We start from the raw sequence: 25495 nt of genomic DNA on the forward strand, positions 1-25495 counted from the left end.
TGAAAAACGGCAGTTCAGAGCGGTTTTGCAGGCGTTTTTGTTACAGAAGCTGTTCAGTAACAGCTTTACTGTAACAATATATGAAATCTACACCAAAAACTCTTCCCAAAACCGCAAAATGCTAGGTGAAACGCTACAGAAAAATAAAAAAAAGCGTTTCAAAATCTGCTAGCATTTTGCGGATCTGCTAGCGGTTTTTGGTGTGCACCAGGCCTAAGACTGCTCCTTTAAAGAGGAGAGTCATACTATCTCAGAAAAAAAGACACACATATTAGTTGATAAATACTTGCTCTACTTACATAACATATGAATTGCAATGACCACATTTTGATTTCAGTGAGTCTTATATAGTAAATAAAGAGAATTCTGTTTATGTGAGTTTATATTTTAGAATCCCTGTGTCTGAATGCAATCCTGATGTCATTTCCTCCCTTAGGCCCAGTGCACACCAAAACCGCTAGGAGATCGTCAAAACGCTAGCGGTTTTGGGAGCAGAGAGCAGATATTTGGCCGGGTGCACACCAAGCGGATTTTGTATGCGATCCACCAGCCGCATCAGCCAGTGAAAACGCTTGGCTATTGTATTTCAATGTGTGGTGCACACCGGCGGTTTGAGGTTTTTTAGCAAACCGCAAACGCGCAGCAGGAGGTGCGTTTGCGGCTTGGCAAAAACCTCAAACCGCCGGTGTGCACCATCCCATTGCAATACATTAGCCAAGCATTTTTCCAGGCGGATGCGGCCGGTGGATCGCTCCAAAAACCGCTCGGTGTGCACTGGGCCTTAGGGCCCGTTTCCACTAGCGCGAATTCGCATGCAGACAACGCATGCGGATTCGCATAGGCAATTGACAAGTGGAAACAGTCCCATCCACTTCTGTTTTCATTTGCGTTTTTATGTGCAGGATTTTTCTGCACGGTAGACCCTGCAGAATTCGCCTGCGTGTGGAATGCAGGCGAATCGCAGGCAATGTATTTAATAGGGAAATCGCATGCGTTTTTTGCATGCGGTTTTTCCCGCGATTTCGCGTGCGATTTCGCATTGAAAGTAATGTAAATTGACACAGGCAGTGACATGGTTAAAATCGCATATACCCTGCCTATGCGAAGTCGCGGCAAAAAACGCATGCGGAATCGCATCCGCATGCGATTTTGTCAGAGGTGATATGTGGCGATTCCGCACCGCACTAGTGGAAACGGGCCCTTACTCTGCTCTGCCTGATTATGCATTGCCCGCCCCCTCTGTCTTCAGGCACTCTCACAGAGCTCTGCAGCTGTGTGCATCCTCACAAATCATTGTGTGACTTTGCAAACCTGGTTTATCTGTATGGATCGGATTTCAGCTGAGTCACTTTCTCAGCACAAGAAATATTGGCCAATCAGAGAGGAAAAGAGGTGTGGGAGGGGAAACCAGAAGTGAAAGAAACTTCAGCCAATCAGACTGCATTAGTTATGTATGAGGAGGGGGAAAAAAAAACAAAACTGAACGAAACTAACATTACTATGTCCATTAACCCTCCTGGCGGTCTATTAAAAACCGCCAGGGGGCTGCGAAGCAGTTTTTTTTTTTTTTTAATTTATTTATTTTTTAAATCTTGTAGCGAGCCCTGGGCTTGCTACATGATGGCCGCTGTGCAGCGGCATCCCCCGCCCGCTTCGATCAGGAAATCCCGTTCAAAGAATGGGATTTCCTGGAGGGTTCCCCCGTCGCCATGACATCATCGACGTCGTGTCGTCATTGGGAGTCCGATACACCCCTCAGCGCTGCCTGGCACTGATTGACCAGGCAGCGCACAGGGTCTGGGGGGGGGGGGGAGCGGAGCGGCGGCGGCGATCGGAGTGCACACGCAGCTACCAAAGTGCTAGCTGCGTGTTGCAAAAAAAATTTATGCAAATCGGCCCAGCAGGGCCTGAGAAATCCTGTGCGGCATAGCCCGAGCTCAGCTCGAGCTTACCGCTAGGAAGGTTAATACGGACATAATGTGAATGGCCACATTCACAATAATGGGTAGTGCATTGCCACATGGTGTTTGTGTAAACGTGCAAGGAAAGGAGTGAATGGCCCTTGGGGTATATATGGTGCTTAATTTCTCTACTTTCCAAACCTAGATCACCAGGTAGCAAAGGTACCAGGTGTTGCTTTCACGTGAACTGAGCAATCCTATTGAACGCCCATGTACACTGCTGTCAGTGATCCTGGGTGGGGGCAGGCGGGACTGCTGTTGGACCAAGGTCTTAAAAATAGAGGGCTATGCAAAACATTTATTGGTTTTGTTAAAGTGAACCCGAGGTGAAAACAAACTGATGAGATAAATAATTGTATTTAACCTCCTACTCCTAAATTTTTATTTTTTAAGATATCCCATGGTGTTATTTTATATTTTTAAATTTGCCAAGCTAATTGGATGTTTTATTTTCTTTGCTCAATGGCAGCCTATTAAGTCCAGAGTTAAAATACATTAACCTAATGACCTTTTTCTATCTCTCCCCTGCCCTAATTTGTATTCTGCCAGGAAATCTTTTATTTTTGCTACTTTTTTTGTACTTTGGTTATCAGTGAGGATTACTATATTCCTGATATGCTACTGACCAGACAGAAGCTTTTACTGTTATGCCTGAGCATTAACTCCTTCAGGCAGCAAAATAAAAAAGAAAAAGCCTGGCTGTTATGATTTGCACTGTACATATGTATGTTTATCTCATGTCGCATGTTGCCTCGGGTACACTTTTTAAATCTTAGGATATTTTGGAATACACTGGAGCTCATTGAAACTCTGTTCTGGAAATCAGATGCTGCAGTACACTGAGAGCCTGTCTGAGTTTTATAAGCTCCTGACAGATGTGAGCTAATATTTATATTTTCCAATGGCTTCTTGCAAAAATTTTAGTCTCATGTTCCCTAACTGTATATGCTATTCTATGTGTTATGTCCCAGTAAAGTGTATTATTCAGTAACAATAAAAATATAGCATAAGGCACCTTTTAAGAAATAATTGCAACACTGTTAGTAAAACCATTAACCGTAATGTGCAAATAGAAGAAGTATGCAAGTGCTGATTAGAAAAAAGTTGAGTAATTAAAATAAACTGCAGATGTCCTACTAATGCTCTATGTCACACAAATAACTCATGCATAAGAATAATGTGCTAAGAGTTGCCCAGGTGACTGCACCTAAAATCAATAATATAGTATTGTTTAGATGCACTATATATGCTTAACTTAGTTTAATTTTGGTTTAACAACAGATTTGCAAAGGATGCATTCAGCTCGAGGCCACTTGGGAAGTCAATATAGCCATGTTTGTAGATAATCACACATTAAACTGCTCATAAAGATGGTTACCAGAAAATCCCAACGGCACACCAAGTACTGCGTGCTCCATGCACTGCCAAATTAGCAGCAGCAAACATTGACATTTTGTAAGTTTTAGTTGGCCAGTAGCTACAATCTAGCTACTTAGCAGACACTTCTGACAAAATCCAGAGGCAAGCTCAGCTGTTTATGACATGGTTTAACTACGGAGCCTCATAGATTTCTGGCACAGAGGGATACACTAGATAATTGATAGCAACTGCATGTAAAAGGGGTCGGTCCTCTCCTGTTACTGAACCCACCACTACTGAGCATGCCTAGTCTCCTCTGGGTTATCCTTTATTGGTAATTGGTAATGCTTGTACTGTGATCAGCTGGCATCCTACTGTTAAATAGCTATACATCATAAGGCTGGGAGCGCATGAAATTGCATTGGCAGGTGTGCTCCCAGCCTAAGATAGAAATTTGAGCTGCATGACCTATCCATTGGAGATTTGTGATATGATTTATGTGCATGTGTGTGTTCGCTATCATGGTAGAGCCTAACAGTGCCTCAGCGTGATTCTCTGGTTCAAGAGCATGAAGTGCTTTGTTGCTTGCTTTTTGGTAAAGTTAGAGTAGGGACCCTTTCTATGACAAAACCTCAATGCTGGTGAAAGGGGACCAGTACAGAATGTTGTTGCATGCAATTCCATTTTGGAAGCCAATATCCTCCATTTTTGCACCCAAATACAATTCTGTAACCTAGGTGTTTTTATAGCTACTAGAGTTCAAGCTCTCTGTGAGTGTTTTTAGTGCAGAAGGTTAATGATTTTTTTTTTGTTTGTCATATTAATACACTGCTGGGAAGCAGTGAGTTTTGTAAGGAAAAGCAAGAAGTTTTAAATCAGGATGATACCATTTATTGGCTAACTACAAATGAATAAGAATAAACAAGCTTTCGGCCTTGCAGCCTTCGTCAGGTTTACATCCTGTTAGTTTGCAAGCTGGTGGTACAGACAGCTTATATACATGCAACATCAAAAGAGAAAACAGATATTTTTTTCAAGCATAAATACGTCATTAAGATGCCTTAATACAAACAGACCATCTAATTGGGGTAAGATAAGGATCCTTGTTTACTCCATTGCTCACAGACCTGGTGTTAGGATTGACCCAGAGGTATCGTAAATTCTTAGTTCACAAGTTCAGCTAGAGTGGCTGAGACAGTTAATATATCATCAATCTCATACCAATATAGAAAGTTGTTGTCCTTATTCAAACCCTTCTGCACAGCTTTGAACCAATTTATAAATTTTGTTTCTGCTATTAATCGGTCATTTGACGTTTTGAAGCCGCCCTTCAGGGCAGTGACACGAAGATCATCCATGCTGTGTCCGTTGGACCGAAAGTGTGTAGCAACTGGGAGTCCAGATTTGGTATCATTAATAGTGTGCCTGTGTCCATTCATACGTTTGCGCAGTGTTTGTCCAGTTTCTCCCACGTACATAACATTGGGGCATTTAGCACACATGATCAGATATACCAGATTGGTGGACCCACAGGAAAATTTACCTTGTACTCTGTACTCCTGTTGTGAACCTGGTATCGTTACCCTGTCAGTGGAGTAAATGTGTCTGCAGGTCCCACATATTTTTTGTCGGCAGGGTGATGTTCCGTTTTGTTGAGGACTATTCAAAGAGCTCCTGACAATCATCTGTTTTAGATTGTGTGGTTGCCGATATGACAAGAGTGGAGGTTTAGGGAATATCGTTCTCAGTCTGTGATCCTTGTGTAAAATGGGATGAAGTTCCTTCGCAATCCTCCTTAAGATTTCCAGGTGTGGGTTGTAGGTAACAACCAAAGGGACACGTTCCTCTTTCTGGTTTTGCTTATATTTCAGGAGTTCAGTCCTGGGGATGTTGCTGGCTTTCCTGATTTGGGCCTCAGCCATGGGAGGACTGTAACCTTGTAGCCAGCAACATCCCCAGGACTGAACTCCTGAAATATAAGCAAACAAGGTTACAGTCCTCCCAGGATGTAAACCTGACGAAGGCTGCAAGGCCGAAAGCTTGTTTATTCTTATTCATTTGTAGTTAGCCATTAAATGGTATCATCCTGATTTAAAACTTCTTGCTTTTACTGATGGCTAACACGGTACAATACCCTACTGCTACTTGTAAGGAAAAGGTATAAGGAAGGTGACAATAGGTAGCATCATAGCCATGTTCTGTATGTGTGTGTGATGTATGTGTACATGTACTGTACATATAAGATGCTTTCAAAACATTTAGCAATGAATAGTTCTTATTTATCAGTTTATTCCCTACTTGTACAAAGTGCATTACAAGAAGAAACCTACATCAATGCTTGGTGTGAACTTCCTCTATTGATAAAACAGCACTCACTCTCTTAGGTATACTTGAACTAAGTGAAGTATCGTCTGGTGTTAGTGGAGTAGAAATGCAGACATCAAACCTTCATTGAGATTTGATTCGCTTTGATAGGAGTGCTTTGGATTACAAGCATGTTTCTGGGAACAAATTATGCTTGCAAACCAAGGTTCCACTGTAATGCGTTTAATGGCTAACTGTGCATCGTTTTGCTGCAAATTCAAATTGGTGAATAGGAACGTATTTGCCCAAAGCCAATCAAAGTGTTTAACTACTTGACCACTGCAGGTTTTTTCCCTTTTGTGGACCAGAGCAATTTTAACCTGTCAGCACTCCTCCTTTTCTTTCGCCAATAGCGAAATGATCTATCTTGTTTCTCTCGCCACCAATTAGGCTTTCTTTGGGAGGTACAGTATGCTAAGAATTATTTTATCCTGAACGCATTTTAATTGGAATAAGAAAAAAAACTGAAAAAATGCATTATTTCTCAGTTTTTGGCCATTATAGTGTTAAAATAAAACGTTACACTGTGGACAAAAGCCACACATTTTATTTGCCCATTTGTCTCAGATATTAATTTGGCGCCAATATTTTATTTGGAAATAAAAGTGCATTTTTTCAGTTTTGCATCATCACGAATTACAAGCCCGTACATTAAAAATTAATAGTAATATACCCTCTTGACATAATTATTAAAAAAAGTTGTCCCTAAGGTAACTAACTATAGAGATAGAAAGAAAGAAAGAAAGAAAGATAGATAGATAGATAGATAGATAGATAGATAGATAGATAGATAGATAGATAGAGAGATAGATAGATAGATAGATATAGAGATAGATAGATACAGTGGCTTGCAAAAGTATTCGGCCCCCTTGAAGTTTTCCACATTTTGTCACATTACTGCCACAAACATGAATCAATCTTATTGGAGTTCCACCTGAAAGACCAATACAAAGTGGTGTACACGTGAGAAGTGGAACAAAAATCATACAGGATTCCAAACATTTTTTTACAAATAAATAACTACAAAGTGGGGTGTGCATAATTATTCAGCCCCCTGAGTCAATACTTTGTAGAACCACCTTTTGCTGCAATTACAGCTGCCAGTCTTTTAGGGTATGTCTCTACCAGCTTTGCCCATCTAGAGACTGAAATCCTTGCCCATTCTTCTTTGCAAAACAGCTCCAGATCAGTCAGATTAGATGGACAGCATTTGTGAACAGCAGTTTTCAGATCTTGCTACATATTCTCGATTGGATTTAGATCTGGACTTTGGCTGGGCCATTTTAACACATGGATATGTTTTGTTTTAAACCATTCCATTGTTGCCCTGGCTTTATGTTTAGGTTCGATGTCCTGCTGGAAGGTGAACCTCCACCCCAGTCTCAAGTCTTTTTTGCAGACTCCAAGAAGTTTTCTTCCAAGATTGCCCTGTATATGGCTCCATCCATCTTCCTATCAACTCTGACCAGCTTCCCTGCCCCTGCTGAAGAGAAACACCCCCAGAGAATGATGCTGCCACCACCATATTTGACAGTGGGGATGGTGTGTTCAGAGTGATCTGCAGTGTTCGTTTTCCGCCACACATAGCATTTTGCATTTTGGCCAAAAAGTTCAATTTTGGTCTCATCTGACCAGAGCGCCCTTTTCCACGTTTGTTGCGTCCCCCACAGGGCTTGTGGCAAGCTGCAAATGGGACTTCTTATGCTTTTCTGTTAATGGCTTTCTTCTTGCCACTCTTCCATAAAGGCCAACTTTGTGCAGTGCACGACTAATGGTTGTCCTATGGACAGATTCCCCCACCTGATCTGTAGATCTCTGCAGTTCGTCCAGAGTCACCATGGGCCTCTTGATTGCATTTCTGATCAGTGCTCTCCTTGTTCGGTCTGTGAGTTTAGGTGGACGGCCTTGTCTTGGTAGGTTTGCAGTTGTGCCATACTCCCATTTCTGAATGATCGCTTGAACAGTGCTCCGTGGGATGTTCAAGGCTTTGGAAACCTTTTTGTAGCCTGAGCCTGCTCTAAATTTCTCAATAACTTTATCCCTGACCTGTCTGGTGTGTTCTTTGGACTTCATGGTGTTGTTGCTCCCAATATTCTCTTAGACAACCTCTGAGGCCGTCACAGAGCAGCTGTATTTGTACTGACATTAGATTACACACAGGTGCACTCTATTTAGTCATTAGCACTCATCAGGCATTGTCTCTGAGCTACTGACTGCACTCAGACCAAAGGGGGCTGAATAATTACGCACACCCCACTTTGCAGTTATTGATTTGTAAAAAATGTTTGGAATCATGTATGAGTTTCGTTCCACTTCTCACGTGTACACCACTTTGTATTGGTCTTTCATGTGGAATTCCAATAAAATCGATTCATGTTTGTGGCAGTAATATGACAAAATGTGGAAAACGTCAAGGGGGCCGAATACTTTTGCAAGCCATCGTGTATAGATGTATAGATATATAGAGATATCTCGCTATATCTATCTATCTATCTCTGTATCTGTATCTATATCTATATATTATATTATAGTACAGACCAAAAGTTTGGACACACCTTCTCATTTATTTTCATGACTATGAACATTGTAGATTCACACTGAAGGCATCCAAACTATGAATTAACACATGTGGAACTATAGTACATAACCAAAAAGTGTGAAACAGCTGAAAATATGTCATATTCTCGGTTCTTCAAAGTAGCCGCCTTTTGCTTTGAATTACTGCTTTGCACACTCTCTTGATGAGCTTCAAGAGGTAGTCACCTGAAATGGTTTTCACTTCAAAGGTGTGCCCTGTCAGGTTTAACCACCCTGGCGTTCTATTAAGATCGCCAGGGTGGCGGCGCAGCAGTACATTTTTTTTTTTTTTTTGAAATCCATCTACCTAGCCTAGCGCTAGCTACCTGATTCCCCCCTCCCTGCCGCTTCTGCGCGTACCCTCCGATCGCCTCCGGCGCGTATGCCCGTAAGGAAATCCCGTTCTGAACAGGATTTCCTTTAGGGCTTCCCCGATCGCGATGACGTCGTGACGTCACACAGAGTCCCGATCCACCTCTCAGCCCTGCCTGGCATTCATTGGCCAGGCTGCGCACGGGGTTTCGGCGGGGGGGGGAGGGGTGTTTGGGGGAGGGAGCCAGCATGGACGTTCAGCATGGACGTTCTGCTCTCTAGCCTCTGACGCGACTTCCTGTATAAACAGGAAGTCGCGTCGGACACTAGAGGGAGAAACATCCATGCTGGAGCCTGGAGCGCACGGAAGGCATGTATCTGCCGCTGCCCGCCTCTGCACAGACAAACGTATTGATGCTGGAGGGGAGTGCAGAGGGGAGAGCCTGAGGTGAGGGGGGGGGTCCCCCCTCCCTGCCAAGGTGCAGCATGGCTTTCCCCTCATGCTGCGACCCCTCCAGCCCCCCAAAACGTCCCGAGCGGGCCCCAGGAAGGGGGGGGGGCGTTAAGAATTTCTGCAGGGGGGCTCGGTGGGACCTAGTTACGCCCCTGATACATTGTGCTTTATTGACACTAAGTATTGCAGTATGCCTGCATAGCACCAGTTATAACGTGTGCACAATTTATACCCACTTATCAGTTGCTTCGGTGGGTACAAGTTTTCACAATCTATAAATTTTCTGTAGAGTACACAGTGCTTTGAAATAATGCAATCTGCTGTAACACTCATTAAGGTCTGTGAACAGTGGGATCAGGGCTGGATTGAAGCTAAGTACACATAGGCCACCAAGGGCAGATGGACAGCAGGCTATACTAGGGGGAAGAAAAGGGTATACTGGCTACCTATACTTGAGGGAAGGGGAGGGGGTCATCAGGCTATCTATATGGAAGAGGGGGGAAAGGGTCATCTGCCTTCTCATACTGGAGAGAAGAAGGGGGGCCTATCGGCTATCTAAACTGGAGGGCAGAGGGTCATCAGGCCGAATATGGCGATTCCAGCGCTGGAGACTTGGGCGCAGCCGGCGCCACCATAGGCTGTAATAGGAATTACGGCTATAGCAGCGCACAGAAGACGGAGCTGAATTTACTTTTAAAACACAATAATTCGGCTTCCAGCAATTGCTTATTTCATTCCCCACCATCCATGGCGTCCTGGAGGGGGAGTAGTATTTCACACGGCCGGGATCTTTTGCAGCAGCAGGATCAGCTATATACCGGCTGTATCCTGCGCCCAAGTCTTCCGCGCCATTATCCGTCGTACGCCATCGGGCTATGTATACTGGAGGGAAGAGTCAATGGGCTACCTATACTGGAGGGAGGATCATCTGGCTATCTACACTGGAGGGAAGGGTCAATGGGCTACTTATACTGGGGGGGGTCGTCATCTGGCTATCTATACTGGAGGAGGGTGGCTGCGGACAATTGCCTTTTGTAGTAAAGAGTACAAATCCGACCCTGAGTGGGATTAAATATGTTAAAGTGAACCTCCGGACTAAAAATCGACTCAGCAGCACTGAAAAGGCCTGGTGTTTCTTTAACAGTTTCACAGCATCAGAACTTTGTTTCTCTTATCCAAGCCTCATTTTTAGCTGCACAGAAGAAAACTTGTTGTTGCTCTCGTTCTGCTGTTTTGGTGCAAATTTTTTTTTTTTTTACATTTTGAATTTGACATTTGAAGCCTAGCGTGTACAGCTGGGAGGGGTTACCAGGACACAGGACAGTTGGAACTGTGTCTCCTGCTCCTCGTCACCTCATTTTAACCAAAAAGATGGCTGCCCCATGACAAAGATGGCAGCCCCCATGAATCACAAACATTTGCCTGTTCTTTTAAAACAGGGTGGGTAAAAAATTATATTACCTATATATTCTAATTAACATAACTAATGTAACTTAATGACAGTATGTTTGTTTAGGCTGAAGTTCTCCTTTAACCACTTCGTCCACAGGTCAGTAGATATACGTCCTCTGGGACTTCATCTAAGCCACAGGTCAGTAGAATCTACTGACCTGTATTGAAGCAGTGCTGTGCAGGATTGGGCTTGCTCCTGTGCACATTTCTGGCACTATCTGATGCAGGACTAATTGGTGAACAGGAATATAAGTTTCCTGAGCTAATGACATTGATTTTTACCATTAAAAATACTTTTATTTTCTCATTCATAGTGAAAAACACACTCTGTAGCATTATTTCAGAATCAAATATCTTCACCATAAATTGTGACAGGAACATAATTTAAGTTTTGTGATAAACAGTAGAAACAGCCAAACAAAATGTGTGTTTTTTATCTACAGTAGCACTTTTTATTTTTAAACGGGAATTGGTAAAACTGAGAAATACATGTTTTTTCTATTTTTTTCTTTGTTTTACCATTAAAATTCATAGAAAGCAAAATTGTTTGAGGGAAAAAATGGCATACTATGAAAGCCTAGTTTGTCTTGAAAAAAACAATATATATTTCATTTCTGTGTCATAAGTAGGGACAAAGTTATTTCTGATTAAATAGGGACATAGCTAAACTGTCAAAACTGCTCTGGTCAATATGTTGAAAACAAGGTCTGGATGCGAAGTGGTTAATATGTTGTGTTCTTGTGCAACTCGGGTAATGTGAATGAGGCTTTATCGGGGAAAATGCTCATGGTAAGTTACTTCCCTCAGCTTCATCTAAGACAGCATCTCCTCCCTGCTGGCAGCAGCACCCCGGCTCTGATCCCCAGGATGTATGCTATGTGCTGCCCCGGCCCTGCATCTCTCACCCACTCTTGACAGATTAGTGATGGGATTGCCAGACACGTGAAATCTGGCTTCCCCTCTGTGTACAGTGCCGCCTCATGTGACCTGGCAACACGTAACCGGTCACATGAGACATTGGTGTAGCCATGGATACAGGACACATGCGCAGTCCGCCCAGGCACACTCCCATCTCGTTCTGATAAGTAGTACTGTGCAGGCACAAGAACGCATGAGGCGACGTGACTGCGGTGGCAGCACGCATGGCTGAGCCTTGCATGTGCAGTTGGGCCCAGACTGAAAGTTTCCCGGGACCAATTGTAGGCGAACGGAGGGAGAGAAGAGCATGCTAAGGGAGCGATCAAGCCGGAGGGGGCTGGAGGAAGCCCCAGGTATGTATACTTTATTGCTCATCTCCTATCTCAGGTTCCCTTTAAGTCAAAGGTCCCTTTTTAAACACATTTGTTCATAATGTAATGCAATACACGAGCCACAAGAACTGGCCACTCTGGAAAAACGACAAAGCTAATTTCCTTCTAATCGTAACATGCTTAAGGGTAAAAAAAAAACGCCTGAAATCCATAAGGTTATTTAATCAAGAACAACCACTTTACTAGCACATCACTCCCACATAAATAAGCAACAAAGAGCTAAAAGTAGCGTGCTGAATCTTATTTCCTATCTAGATTTCTCTTTTTAATGGATTACATTAAATCTTTGTAGCACTCGCAGCCATAAATATAAAAACGTGGCACACTGTGCCCGGGACAAGATTAAAAGGATAATGAAGCTGTGTTTTTATGAGCCTTCGCAAGCAGATGCTTTAGTCGACTTGATGCATTATTTTGCCAAAATATTTAGCGACTAGTGTAAACTGTGAGGTTTGAAAAGGTTTTTATGGCCTCGGTGGGAACTAATTTCACTGCGCACAACAAAAGTAAACATCTGGTGAAGCAGGGCAGCCCTGCTGTTGCACCCGCACAATTTAGCTCCATTTTCTCAGCCTTCCTCTTGGGTCTGCGTGTTACGAGTGGAGAAAAAACGTGAATGCATTTGGATTCCATGGATCGGCTGTGGCGTATCGTATAGAACAGGAAGGCGTACCGTTAAACAAGCCATCAGTCAGGTTTACATGCACAGAATTTACACCAAACTCTTCATTACAGGTACTGAAATTTTACTGTGCTCTCTGCAACCGTAGAAACAATGCATCAATACACGCTGGGAATAGGTTCTGGCTTTCCGATTTATTACTCTAAAGCCAGTTTCACATCACCAACCAGCATTTTGGATGCAGTGCGATCGGATGATCGCAACGCTAAGAACAACCTATGGGAATACCGGTGGTAATGCGTGGTATTGTAACTTTTTGCAGGAAGCCAACCTATAAGTGAGGCTTTCTAGCCCTCACTTCATGTGCCGGAAATGGGAATTGCACAGAAGTGTATTGGAAAAAATACGTGCGCACCACAATGCGAAAAATATAAAAATATCCGTGGCGCTATTGACTTGCATGACTTCCGGTCGCTGCATGTCAACGCAGATGCTCCCCAGGTGCATTGCACTGCCTCAGATCTGAAATGTCTTCTAGATTTTCATTGCTTTATCGTTACCCTGCGGTTAAAGGGTTAGGGCAACACAATAAAAACGTCCCAGTTTGAAAGGGGCTTCAGTCTAACAGCTGAACTGTTACTGGAATCATTGCTGGATAAAGATGGTCATTGAGATGCCAGTATTGCTGGCTTGCATGCAAATATGCAACTTGTATAGAGCTAAAGCTATAGGCTTGCTATACACCTGGGGTTCTGGATGCAAGCCTGGCTACAGGGGCATAACGAGATAATTTGCATATTCAGTAGCGGTGCATTGTGGGTAACCACAGATGTTCACTTAAAGCTGAATTATGGCACGTACCTTCTGTTTTAAGACGGCAAATCACACTAAGCATTGTTTTTTAGTAGGAGGGCTTTTTGGTCTCTTTTAGTCCCCTATACTTTCTCAGTGGTTTTGGGTCACCCCGAGCTGCTTGGTTACTCGAAGACAAAAATCAAAAATACACAAAGCTTCGAATCGGATGTGCAGATAAAAGCATGCGTAATTCACATGGACAAATATAAACACCTAAAGTTGCTGGCCACCTGTTTGCATACTGACATAAATCAAGAGGCATCAAATTGGATTACTCATAAAGCCTGCTACACACTTGCAATTATCATTGGCCAATCACTGACCCATTTTCCCACCTCCATGTAGTATGAAGGTCAACAGATATTGAATAATAGGAGCAGACTATGTAGGTAAACTTTCTTAGTATCAGTGATTGGCTAATCCTAATTGAAAGTGTGTACCAGGCTTAACTCAGCAGTGTTCCTGATCTCACAGCGGCTATAAATGGCCATTGATTGTTTTCATTCTGGATTGTTTTGAGCACCACCATTTGGCTTTACGTTGCTTATATTATGTGTAATATTTAGTATTCATTGAAAAATCTTCTGAAAAGTCATGGATTGTCTTATACGCCAGGTGTCATTGGTACTGGGTGATAGGCCCTATCCTACTGCCTATAGCAGTGATGGCTACCCTTGGCACTCCAGCTGTGACAAAATTACAAATCCCATCATGCATTTGCCTCCCAGAGTTATGCTTAGAGCTGTCAGAGTATTGCAATGCCTCATGGGACTTGTAGTTCCACCACAGCTGGAGTCCCAAGGTTAGCCATCACTGGCCTATAGAATCTCGCTGCTGAGGACTGTAGTGAAGCGGTGCAAGCGCACATGTGCGAGATCAGGGAGGCAGAGAAGGAGGAACATTAGGATACAAGGGCGGGCCGGAAGGCGTGTTTTATGGGCACAACGCAATCTATTCTTCAGGGAGAGGGAGAGTTGACCAATCCAACCAGTCAATCGCCTATATACTGGGTACCACATTGTACAGCACCAGTATATGATTTATTTATTTTTTATTCGGTGTGCGTTGGAAGAGGGGTAGTCTTACACGGCGAGTATATCCCAAACTCTATATTTTAACTGGAAATGTTGGGGGTTTGTCTTTTATACGCCAGAAAATATGGGGATTTTACTTTCTGCTGTTAAACAAATTCATTCCCATTAAATGCAAATGTCCCGTATTTGACTTGAGCACATTGGTATATTTAAACCTTTTTAAAGTGGACTTGAACTCTTGCACAGGACAGAAGGAAAACACCATAGTAATGCACCCTTTATGTATTTAGAGCGTTTAGCCTGTCTAATTCCCCCTCATCTGTGACTAATCACAACTGTAATTTGATCTCTCAGCTGTGTCAGCTGACTGCCTTGGCAGAGCAGGTAATTGGTAAACACAGGATGTTAACCCCATCTTTGCATATCAATAACAAAATGTTTTATTTAAATGTTCTTATGCTGTTGCTTATTTTTTGGAGCAGAGAGGAAGTTCTGAGTTTAGGTCCACTTTAATGTTTTTTATTTTAAATACAACTCTCATCGAAACTGGGGGTTAATTCTATAGCAGGACATTTAAACCTGCTGCACCCGATTTCAGCTTTTTTACTCTGAAAATCTGCAAAATGGTTCTTTATGAATGTATTTATACCATGTGATCCTTTCTCATCTGGTCAAGTAACACCAGGCAGTGCAAGACTTTAGGTGTGGCCTCTCCCATTACTCTGATAAGGTCACTGTAACCACAGGGAATAAATGTAACTTTGCTGCAATGTTCACAACCTTTTAGGGCCGGTTCACACGGATGCTTGGTGGCGTCCTCCGACCTTCTGTTCTGCGTCAAGTTCGGAGGCGGCGGCGGGATTCCTGCGGCGATCATGGGCGTCCCAACGCGATCGACGGATGTAATCCCCGCAAGGGGACATGAAGACGTGGCGGTGGATCTGAAGTAGTAACGCAGTAAATCAGGATTGGAGCACCGCGTTTGCGCAATCGCCGGTAACCGCGCAATGCTAAATCCTCCCATTCACTTGAATAGGAACGTTTAGCCGACGAGTCCCGGACGCTTAGCGGTAAACGCCGACAAGCATCCATGTGAACCAACCCTAAATAGTTATGTATGAGATATTAAACACCGTCCAGCATTTCCTTGCGTGTGATAGCCTTTAACCAAGAGTTACTTCTGCCTAACTGTGAAAATCCTATCGAGTTTACAAATTGCTTGCATCTCAATCCATCTAAGGATTCCAATAAGCATCAATATCAGAATATGTCACTGCCAAGTTTAACTACAAAGATGTGTTTTGTATCACTAATAACATCTGTATCCCCAAGCAAAGTGCAGTTATATTTTCACACGTTAAGTTGCCAGTGCCGCTGCAAATAGCCTTGATCTGCCATAAAGTCAGGATTCTTAGAAAATAATTTAATTTAGTACATGCTGGTTTACATTTTCCACCTTTTTATTGCTTTTATTTGTAGAATGTTCATTGCAGATCACTGATTGGTACAAAAAAACGGAATAAAATGCCGTTATTTATTTATTGTATTTATAAAGTGCCAACATATTACGCAGCACTGGACATTAGTTAAGGTTAGAGACAATATTTAAGGGTTACATACAGCAATCCGACAATACAGGAATACAAGAAAAACCAGATCACACAGCACAGTACGAGTACAAGGCAAAACTTAGTCAGTCACTAAATGGAAGAATGGAGATTAGGCAAGTTGTGTTCACTCAAATGCATAGCATGGGTGCACAGTAATGGAGGTGCATGACTAGGTAGGACACAAAAGGAGGACCCTGCTCGAAGGCTTACAATCTAGGAGAGGTAGGAACACGAAAGGTAGGGGACCAGAGGTCCGCTCCGTGTTTAGAGTACTAGTGAGGGGTGGTAGGCCAGAGTGAAAAGGTGAGTTTTGAGGGCCTTCTTGAAGGTGTTGAAGGAGGGGGCTGCCTTAATGGGTGGGGGCAGGAAGTTCCATATTGTAGGAGCAGCTCTTGAGAAGTCCTGGAGGCGTGCATAGGGCTGGGTGATGGGGGGGGGGGGGGGGTCAGGCGAAGGTCATTGAAGGAGTGGAGTGAGCATCTAGGTGTGTACCTCTGAGTAAGATCAGAAATGTAGGTAGGACAGGTTTTGTGGACAGATTTGTAGGTCAGACACAGTATCTTGAATCTGATTTAGGACTGGATAGGAAGCCAGTGGAGGGATTCACAGAGGGTAGCCGCTGTGGTGGAGCGATGGGAGGAGTGGATAATTCTGGCTGCCGCATTCATGATGGACTGCAGCGGGGCAATTCGGGTCATAGGGAGACCAGACAGATCTTTCATGCTTTAATAGTGTCTGAACCGCCCACCTGAAACAAGCATGCAGCTAATCCAGTCAGACTTCAAACATCTGATTTGCATGCTTGTTCAGGGTTAATGGCTACAAGTATTAGAGGCAGAGGATCAGTGGGACAGACTGTGGGAACGACTGACAAAGTTCTGACAAGATTAGCCACATGCTTATTTCAGGTGTGTAATCCAGACACTACTGCACTGGTATTGTTTAAAAGGAAATAACTATGGCAGTCTTCAAGTCCCTCTCACTTCAGTTATCTTTCCCATTTTCCTTCTGATTGGAAAGGGAAATTGGCACAGAACCTTTTTTTTTTTATTATTTTTTTGAATTGGAATGCAAAATTGAATCTCAGAAACGTGATTTCTTTGTGCTTTACTGTGAAAATGTCTCTAAGCTCTACAATTTCAACAATCACAAATATAAAATTGGTGATTACATTATTAATTGCCTTGACAAGGTAACCATAAGCCAAATTTAGTGTTAAAAACCTGCCTTCTAAATGTTTTGGTTCAAGTTCGTTTATGTAACAACTCGACTCCACATATGGTGAAGGTGCCTGAAGACATTTTAATATTTTGTAGCATCTGGTGCCATAGAACTCTTGTAAATATTATATGTCAATAAAGCAAAAAGAATCAAGATGTTTGGCTTGGAGGTAAAGATCTTGATGATGCGATGCAATTTTCTGAAAAGCATGGAGATGACCCTAGTTCAAATAAGGATAAATGCTTCCTCCAGACATAGATATCGAAGAGCATTTGGAAGCTGACATGTTGCTGAAGATTTCTCAATTACGTTTTACTAGAAATCCCATTTAAAGTCAAATAAGTATTATTTTACAGGTTTCTTTTGGTAACGTTTTATTTATTATTTTTATGCATTCATCATAGATTTACTCAAAATACATGGCTGGCATTCATAAACTAAAATAATTTGGCAAATCAATAAAGACTTGGGCTATGCAATGCCAAGGAATAACAAAACAATCTCTAATAAATTCTCAGCTATTTATATGTTTTTAGATTTTTCTATTTGTTGAATCATTTTATAAATGCAAATGGGGCATTTCATGAAGCTGGGAAAAGGCAGTGTAGTAAATGCATCCAAGAAGCGTCCCATATTAAATAAAAGAAAAATGATCTTAAACCATGACTAGAATAATAAACCAACTTTGATATTTGCAGTGTACATTTTTGTTGGCGTCGTCTATTGAACATTGCTGACTTTGGCTTTCCGAATTGATGTTTTGCCATCTCTTTTCTAAGAGAGGAATTTTTAAATTACTTTGTCAACAAGCCTTACCAGCTATACTATATTACATTTCTGCTTTAAAAAAACTACATGAATGCTGAAGTTATTATTAAAGGTCTAGGGAGATAAAATTAATAAGACAGGTGTTTTATGTTAGTAACATAAATCTAGCTCAGCAGCCTATCTTGCAAGCAATCTTTTCAGTTCTGTTAACTTAAGAAGATTCTCTATTGAGAATCTATTAAAGAAGCATTGTATAATGTTGAAAACTTTTATAGAGAATCTATAGTTTTAAATTACCCCAAAAAATGTTGTTGTTTTTTTGGGTTTTTTTTGTATTTTATTTAATTTTTTTAATCTGGTGTGTTGAAGACCAAGCTAGTGATTCTTGTTCTGTGGCCTAATGCTGGGGATACACGGTATGTTTCTGTACCATGTATCGAGCAGCTGATCCGGCCAGCTGATAATATTCAGCTGGTCCGATCACGCTGCTCGACCCCCGCCGGCGGACAATGGCGGGGATTCGAGCAGCTGATAAGGAGCGCGGGCGGGGACGAGCGGTAATCGATCCTTTGGGGTCGATCCGGCAATCGGCCGCCGGATCGACCCGTGTATTCCCAGCATTACAGTTTGATTAATCATTCTAATGGCTCCAATTTATAGAATTCTGTGCATTGTGCCTACTGTACACTGTTTTTAGGCAAGGATAATTCTATGCCTTGCTATTGGAATGTTGAAGAGGCTTTCTCTACAGACAATTTACCCCCCCCCCAAAGAAAAAAGAGGAACCAATGATTGAGTTCCTGTCATGTGGGTTTCATCCATGCACTCTGGCTACTTCCAGCATCCCCAAAACATAATGTGAAAGGCCCACTATTGCAGAATTTTAAAAATCAAATCACTCCTGCTGTTTAGATTAACATGACATTCTACATGAGACAGACTGGTACCGACTGACTTCTGGAACACTTTATTGCCTGCCATGGGGAGCAATTAATCATACATTTGATGCAAGAAAAGATTCCCCTCTCTTTGGGCTGATGGTCATTGGACCATCCCAATGACATATACAGCTCCCACAAGCACAGTAGTAACTGCCATCTGCTTTCCTGAAGAGATGCAGAAACATATCATAGCAGCTGAATGACCGCTGTGCCTGTCTGGAACTGGAGAGGGATCCTTCAGCTGCTAGGTTTCTTTATCTCTTCAGGAAAGCAGATGGTGGTTTTACTCCCATGCTTGGAAACTGAATATGATGTTGGGATGGTCCAACGACTATCTGCTCAAGGAGAGGGTAATCTTTTCTTGCATTAAAAGGATGATTAATTGTGCTCCCCGCGGCAGGCAGTGAAGCATCCCAGAAGTCCGTTGGTAACTGCATCTCATGCAGAATGTCATGTTAACCCCCCTGGTGGTATGATTTTAGGGTCTTTTTAAAAGGTTTCAGACCCTACAATCATGAAAAAAATCATGCTGCCAGAACGCCAGCAGCAGCCCCTGCTCTCGCTTACCTCCCTGGGCTCCAGCGCTGCAATTTTATCTGTCCTCCAGGTGGCGCTGTAACACTTTGGTTAGATCAATGACCGTGATCTCACCAGAGTGATTCAGAGCCTCCGAGGACAGGAAGGGGAATGGCTACTGATGTCTGGATCCCCTGGGAGGTGAGTAAAAATGCCGGCTGCACACTTTACTCTACATAGAGCTCCCGGCGGCTAGCACGAGCGTAGCTCGGGATTACAGCCAGGGAGGTTAATGTAAACAACAGGAGTGATTTATTTTTTAAACTATTAACCCTAACTCTTCCTACAGCTTGCTTTCTCTTAATTTTTGGTTGTATTGTTCTACAATAGTGGTCCTTTAACTTTTTTTTTTTTTTACCCAAAATGAACCTTGACTATGGAAGAGGCGTTCGATTGTGAGCTCCTTTGAGTGTGTCAACGTGTCAAAATTTTGTTACTGACCTTAATATTTTAGATATTAGTTTTGTGCTGGTGAAGCTCCCTTGGTTTTTAAAATGCATAGTTATGTGCATTTTGCTAATTGTTGGCAGCCTGCATAAGTCTACATTCACAGTAAGGTGTTGCAGTGCACTGCATCGACAATTTAATCATTGCTAATGTTATGCAATTATACTATAATGGTACGTTCACACTTGCATGTAAGCAGTGCTGTGAAATCCATCAGTATATCTGGAGGCATGCTGTGCGATATTGGACAATGTGCAAGTTTACATTTGCGGTAAAGCATACGTTTCTATCGTCCCTCAAGATGGCCAGAAAAGGGAAGTCCCATGCATGGCCCCCTATGCAAATCCAAGCCAGAAAGCTTTAAATAGGACCTCCCTCTCACTAACGCCTTAGTTTTGTTGCGCTTTGCGGACCACCCAGGTGCACAGGCTAGAGCTGCTCCCATTTTATTTTTGTATAATGCCTAGTGGTTCTGGCGGGACCCTGGCTTGTATACAGTAGATATTTCCCTGCACTGGCAAGATCGGTACCTGTTCAGTAGTGAAGGCGACAGGTGGTACTGGCATGAGGTTACTGACTTGGTGTTTTGAAGTATTGGCTCATGAGGTCAGATGGAGTCTGAAAAAAATACTAGAAAAAATAAAAATCCAGAGAAAGATACAAGCTCTGCCAAACCTAAAATGAAGGGAAATGTGAATGAAGAGGGTTTCTTCAGGGAGTGTCTAAAAGTCTGGTGTTAAATATTCGGGCCAGTTGGCTTCTGGTAAGTCAGTCACACCAGTTAAACATGACGATAAGTCCAGAAGATGAAATATTTTGATAAAAAGCTTCCTTTAAGTTGAACTAGCGGAATTTGCCAGATATGTTACTCTTACCAGTGATAATACATCTATTGTTAATCTGGTTGAAGTACTAACAAGGGAATTGCGTAATACAGTGTTTCTCAAACCTGTCCTCATGACGGTGTATGTTTTGCAGGCAACCTCCCCTATGCACAGGTGTGGTAATTAGTGTCTCATCTAAGTGAATTCAATGTAGCTAAGACACTAATTATCCCACCTGTGCATTGGTGAGGTTGCCTGCAAAACATGCACCGCTGGGGAGTCATGAGTACAGGTTTGAGAAACAGTGAAACACTTAAGACTTTTCATACTACTATGGTTGAATCCGTGCCTAAGGGGCCTGTTGCCAAGAATTCGGAGGTAAAAGTAGAAAATCCTGAGATTTCTCTGGCTGGGTGCACACATGGCTGTGTGTGAAAGGTTGAGTTTTAGGCCGTGTGCGCTTTTTTGTGTGCGTTTTTAGTGCATTTTTTACCGCATATGCATCTTTCCATCGTTTTGTGTGCGTTTTTATGAGTTTGCAGTTTGCATATACAAAAGGCATATGCGTTTTGTGTGCGTTTTACATGCATTTTATGCAAATCGCTAAGAAGACAACAGGAAGCGGAAATGCATCACAAAACTATTTAAAAATATATACAAACGCATGAAAAATGCATACAAAACGCAATACATTGACTTTCATTATGTGCGTTTTTTATGAGTTTATGAAAATTATGCAACAAAACCAGCGTTTTTAAAAACGCATGTTTGAAAATGCATACAAAACGCATATGCGTTTTTTTATATGCGGCCCATTGACTTCCTTTAGCTGCAAAAACGCTGCGTTTTCCACAACACTAGCGTTTCTGCTGTGTTCCTAGCCTCTGGGTGAGAGATCAGAAGTTTTTGACCAGGAATCCCTAGGAGAGGTAGAGCAGAAATATGGTTATGTCATAGAAGAAGAACTTCAAGGGGTCAGAGAAATTTATTTTCAGCCGAAGACGCACCAGAATTACTAAGAGCTATTTATGAAAATAAACCTATTCAAGTATCTGAACCCGCATGGTCTACTCAGGACAAGATCTATAAGGGATTCAACCAAACAGATCTTTTTCAGTTAATTCCTCACTGAAAGATATTGTCGAGCTATGGAAAGATCCTGAGCTTAGGCCTTTATTCCTAATTATTTTAAACAACTATTTTCATTCTCTGAGGAGGATGAGGCTCGCTGGGTCAAATGTCCAAAAGTGGATGCGCTTTCTCAATATTCAAAAGATGCAGAACTTTAACCTCTTGCCGACCGCGTCACGCCGAAGGGCGTGGCCGTGGCGGCAGGCCCAGGACCGCCTAACGCCAATTGGCGTAAAGTCCTGGGGCTCTGTTTTGCAGGAGATCTCCTGCTTGGGGGGGCGGAGCTCTGCCTTCAGTCTCCGAGCGGCTATTGCCGCTCAGGAGACTGTTAGATGGAGTGATCGCCGTCTATTTACAAGGTGCAGCGCTGCGATCAGCAGCAGCGCTGCACTGGGGACAGCCGTGTGACACGGCTGTCCCCCTGGGGGACAAGAGAGCGATTGGCTCTCATAGGCAGAAGCCTATGACAGCCGATCGCCGTAATTGGCTGCCTGTGGGGAGGGAGGGAGGGAAGGGGTTTAAAGTAACAAGCTTTTAAAAAAAAAAAACGAAGATATTTATTATATAAAAAAATCCGGCAGGTGGCGCTGTTGATGTTAATTCCAATCATAATTACTTCAGGTAAATCTGTGAATGTAAACGCCGGATGCGCCCGGCTTAACAGATCAAGCCGCCGGCTTGCTTCGTGTCTCGCTCTCCTCCCCCTCTTGCCCTCTCTCGTATGAGCCTTGGGGAGGGGACATGTGTGTCCCCCCAGAGTCGTTCGTCGCGGCATTGCGACGAACGACTCTGGGGGAACACGCATGTCCCCTCCCCAGTGTTCTATAGGAGAGAGGGCAAGAGGGGGAGAAGAGCGAGACACGAAGCAAGCCGGTGGCTTGATCTGTTAAGCCGGGCGCATCCGGCGTTTACATTCACAGGTTAACCTGAAGTAATTATGATTGGAATTAACATCAACAGCGCCACCTGCCGGATGCGCCCGGCTAACGTATAAGTACCAAAAAAATAAACATGGGGGGAGCGATCAGACCCCACCAACAGAGAGCTCTGTTGGTGGGGAGAAAAGGGGGGGGGGGGGTGGAATCACTTGTGTGCTGTGTTGTGCGGCCCTGCAGCTTGACCTTAAAGCTGCAGTGGCCCATTTTACAAAAAATTGCCTGGTCACTAGGGGGGTTTAGCCCTGCAGTCCTCAAGAGGTTAATTTAAGACACAGGTCTATTAAAGGATACAATGGACAAAAAAAAGAATTTTTTTTATTAAGAGGGCTTGGGAAGCAACTACTTTTTGTTTCAATCCTAAAGTGGCATCCATCTGTATGGCTAGAAATCTGATGTCATGGCTGGAAGCGGAGCAGTGCTTTTCAGCGCTGCTAGATTTGGGCGCAGCCAGCGCCGCCATAGACTGTAATGGGAATCAGTCTATAGCGGCGCTCAGTGAGGAAGGTCGGCTCCGTCAGAAGACGGAGCCGAAGTTGCTTAAAAAACACAATAATTCGGCCTCCAGCAATCGCTGGAAGCCGAATTATTTCATTCCCCCACTATCCATGTCGGCCTGGAGGGGGAATAGTAATTAAAACGCCCCGGACTTGTGCAGAAGCAGGACCAGCCATTTAACAGCTGGATCCTGCGCCCAAGTCTACCAGCGCCGTATTCAAATGTACGCGGCTGGAAGGTGTAAAAGAGCATTTGGTTAACTGTGAGGGATAGGGTTGTTTCCTTTTAAACAATACCAGTTGCTTGTCAGTCCTGCTGATCTCTTTATCTGCAGTAGTGGCTGAATCACACACCTGAAACAAGCATGCAGCTAATCTAGTCTGACTTCAGTCAGAGCACCTGATCTGCATGCTTGTTGTAATGCTGGGGGGTCATACTTTCTGACCACCCAGCACAACAAGGCTAAGAGCTGGATAATGGAAGATGTTACACAGGCTGCCCAGAGGAACTGCAGCTCTGGGCTTCCGATATCGCTACAAATAAAACACAATGGCAGCGCAGTGCGATGTTGCGCTGCCTTAGTTCGCACTGTTCTGCCTTAGCGATAGCAAGTATTCAGACAGGTACAAGACAGGACTATAGATTGGAGCGTAACTAGTAGCAACTGCAGCTCAGTCACTTCCACAGAAGCAGAGCAAGCAGGCTAACAACAATCACCAACAAGCATCCACACAGGCAAGACTACAGGATAGAACGTAACTAATAGCAACTACAACCTATAGTTACGTTCCCAGAAACTAGAGTAGCAGGAATACTACCAGTCACCAACGTGGTGATGGCAGAATCCAAGCTATCTGGATAATGGACTTCACTGACCCACCGGGGATGCAGCGAACGTCCATCAAGCATGGAACTAGGCAATACACAATAATAAAAAAAAAATAACAAACGGCTCAACTAACGGATAAATATATATTAGCAAGTCTGCATATATATTTATCAAGAACTAGCTAAAGCACAAGTAATAAGGTTGCATAGAACTACAATAACAGAACTATACAGAGTAACAAGGTGCCCAGCAGATCAGCGTACTGACCACTATGACGGGCGGGGTATGAAATGGGAGGCAGACTAAGGGCCCATTCACACTTGCGTTTTCAAAACATTTTGCAGGAGCGATTTTTCCCCGATTTCAAATGGAAAAATCACTGAACACTGCGGCGACTTTGCCGCGATCACGTTTAGCGCTTCTATAGCACTGAAACGCGATCGCCGGGGAATCGCCTGAAAATGGTGCAGGCAGCGTGTTTGTGTTTCGCGTTTTTGGGCGCTTTTGCGGCGATTAGCGCAAATCGCCCAAGTAAGAACGGGCCCATAGGGTTTCATTACACTAGCGATTTTAAAAAGCGCTACCGTTTGAGCGTTTTGTCGAAATTGCGGCAAAACGCTCTAGTGTGAATGGACCCTTATGCAGGCATCAGCCAATGCAGGCATCAGCCAATGGATGCAGCTCCACTGCAACGGACAGAATATGCTACAGGAGAGATCCTTAAGGTGCGTACACACATGCGACTATAGTCGTTTGTAACGATCGTTCCCCGATCTTTACCAACGACGATCGTTACAAAAAACGAACCACCGACTATTAAGGCAAACGACGAACGAGCCAAATCGCTACAAAAGAAAGTTCTGTCTCGGCGGATTTTAACCAACGACGGTTGTTTGCAAAAGTAGTACATCGTTGGAAACGGTCGTTCCTACTAGGCTTGACATGCGCATTTCACTATTTCTCCCTGAAACTTCTCATTTTTATGCGCAGGCGCAATAGTTGCTTTACCTGATGTAATGTTTGTTCTAACGATCAGATCGTTACACACATTTAAAAACTAACTTTACTCAGGTCGTTCTTTCATCAATTAAAAGCTCGTTCGTCGTTCTCAACGAACGATCGTTGTCGCATGTGTGTACGTAGCATAAGGGCTCGTTTCCACTATCGCGAATCCGCATGCGTCCAACGCATGCGGATTCGCACATGTCATGTAAGTGGATGGGCCTGTTTCCACTTCTGCGTTGGCGTTGTGCGTTTTTTGTAGCGGTGGAAAAACGCTCAAAAGAGGCAACGATTTCGCCTGCGTGTGGAATGCATGCGATTCGCATGCGATTCGCATGTAATGTATTTGATAGGGATTTCGCATGCGGTTACTACATGCGAATTTGTATGCGAATTCGCATACGAAAACGCGT

At 43.3% G+C, this 25495-nt stretch overlaps 1 protein-coding gene across 3 annotated transcripts in view; it reads left to right on the forward strand.

The window, feature by feature from the left end:
* RTKN2 (rhotekin 2) overlaps positions 1 to 25495 on the forward strand; it is a 254071-nt gene that overhangs the window by 173215 nt on the left and 55361 nt on the right. The gene's annotated exons all lie outside the window — the stretch shown is intronic.

The sequence above is a fragment of the Hyperolius riggenbachi genome, chromosome 10 (assembly GCF_040937935.1).
Source record: "Hyperolius riggenbachi isolate aHypRig1 chromosome 10, aHypRig1.pri, whole genome shotgun sequence".
In the NCBI taxonomy this organism is placed as follows: Eukaryota; Metazoa; Chordata; class Amphibia; order Anura; family Hyperoliidae; genus Hyperolius; species Hyperolius riggenbachi.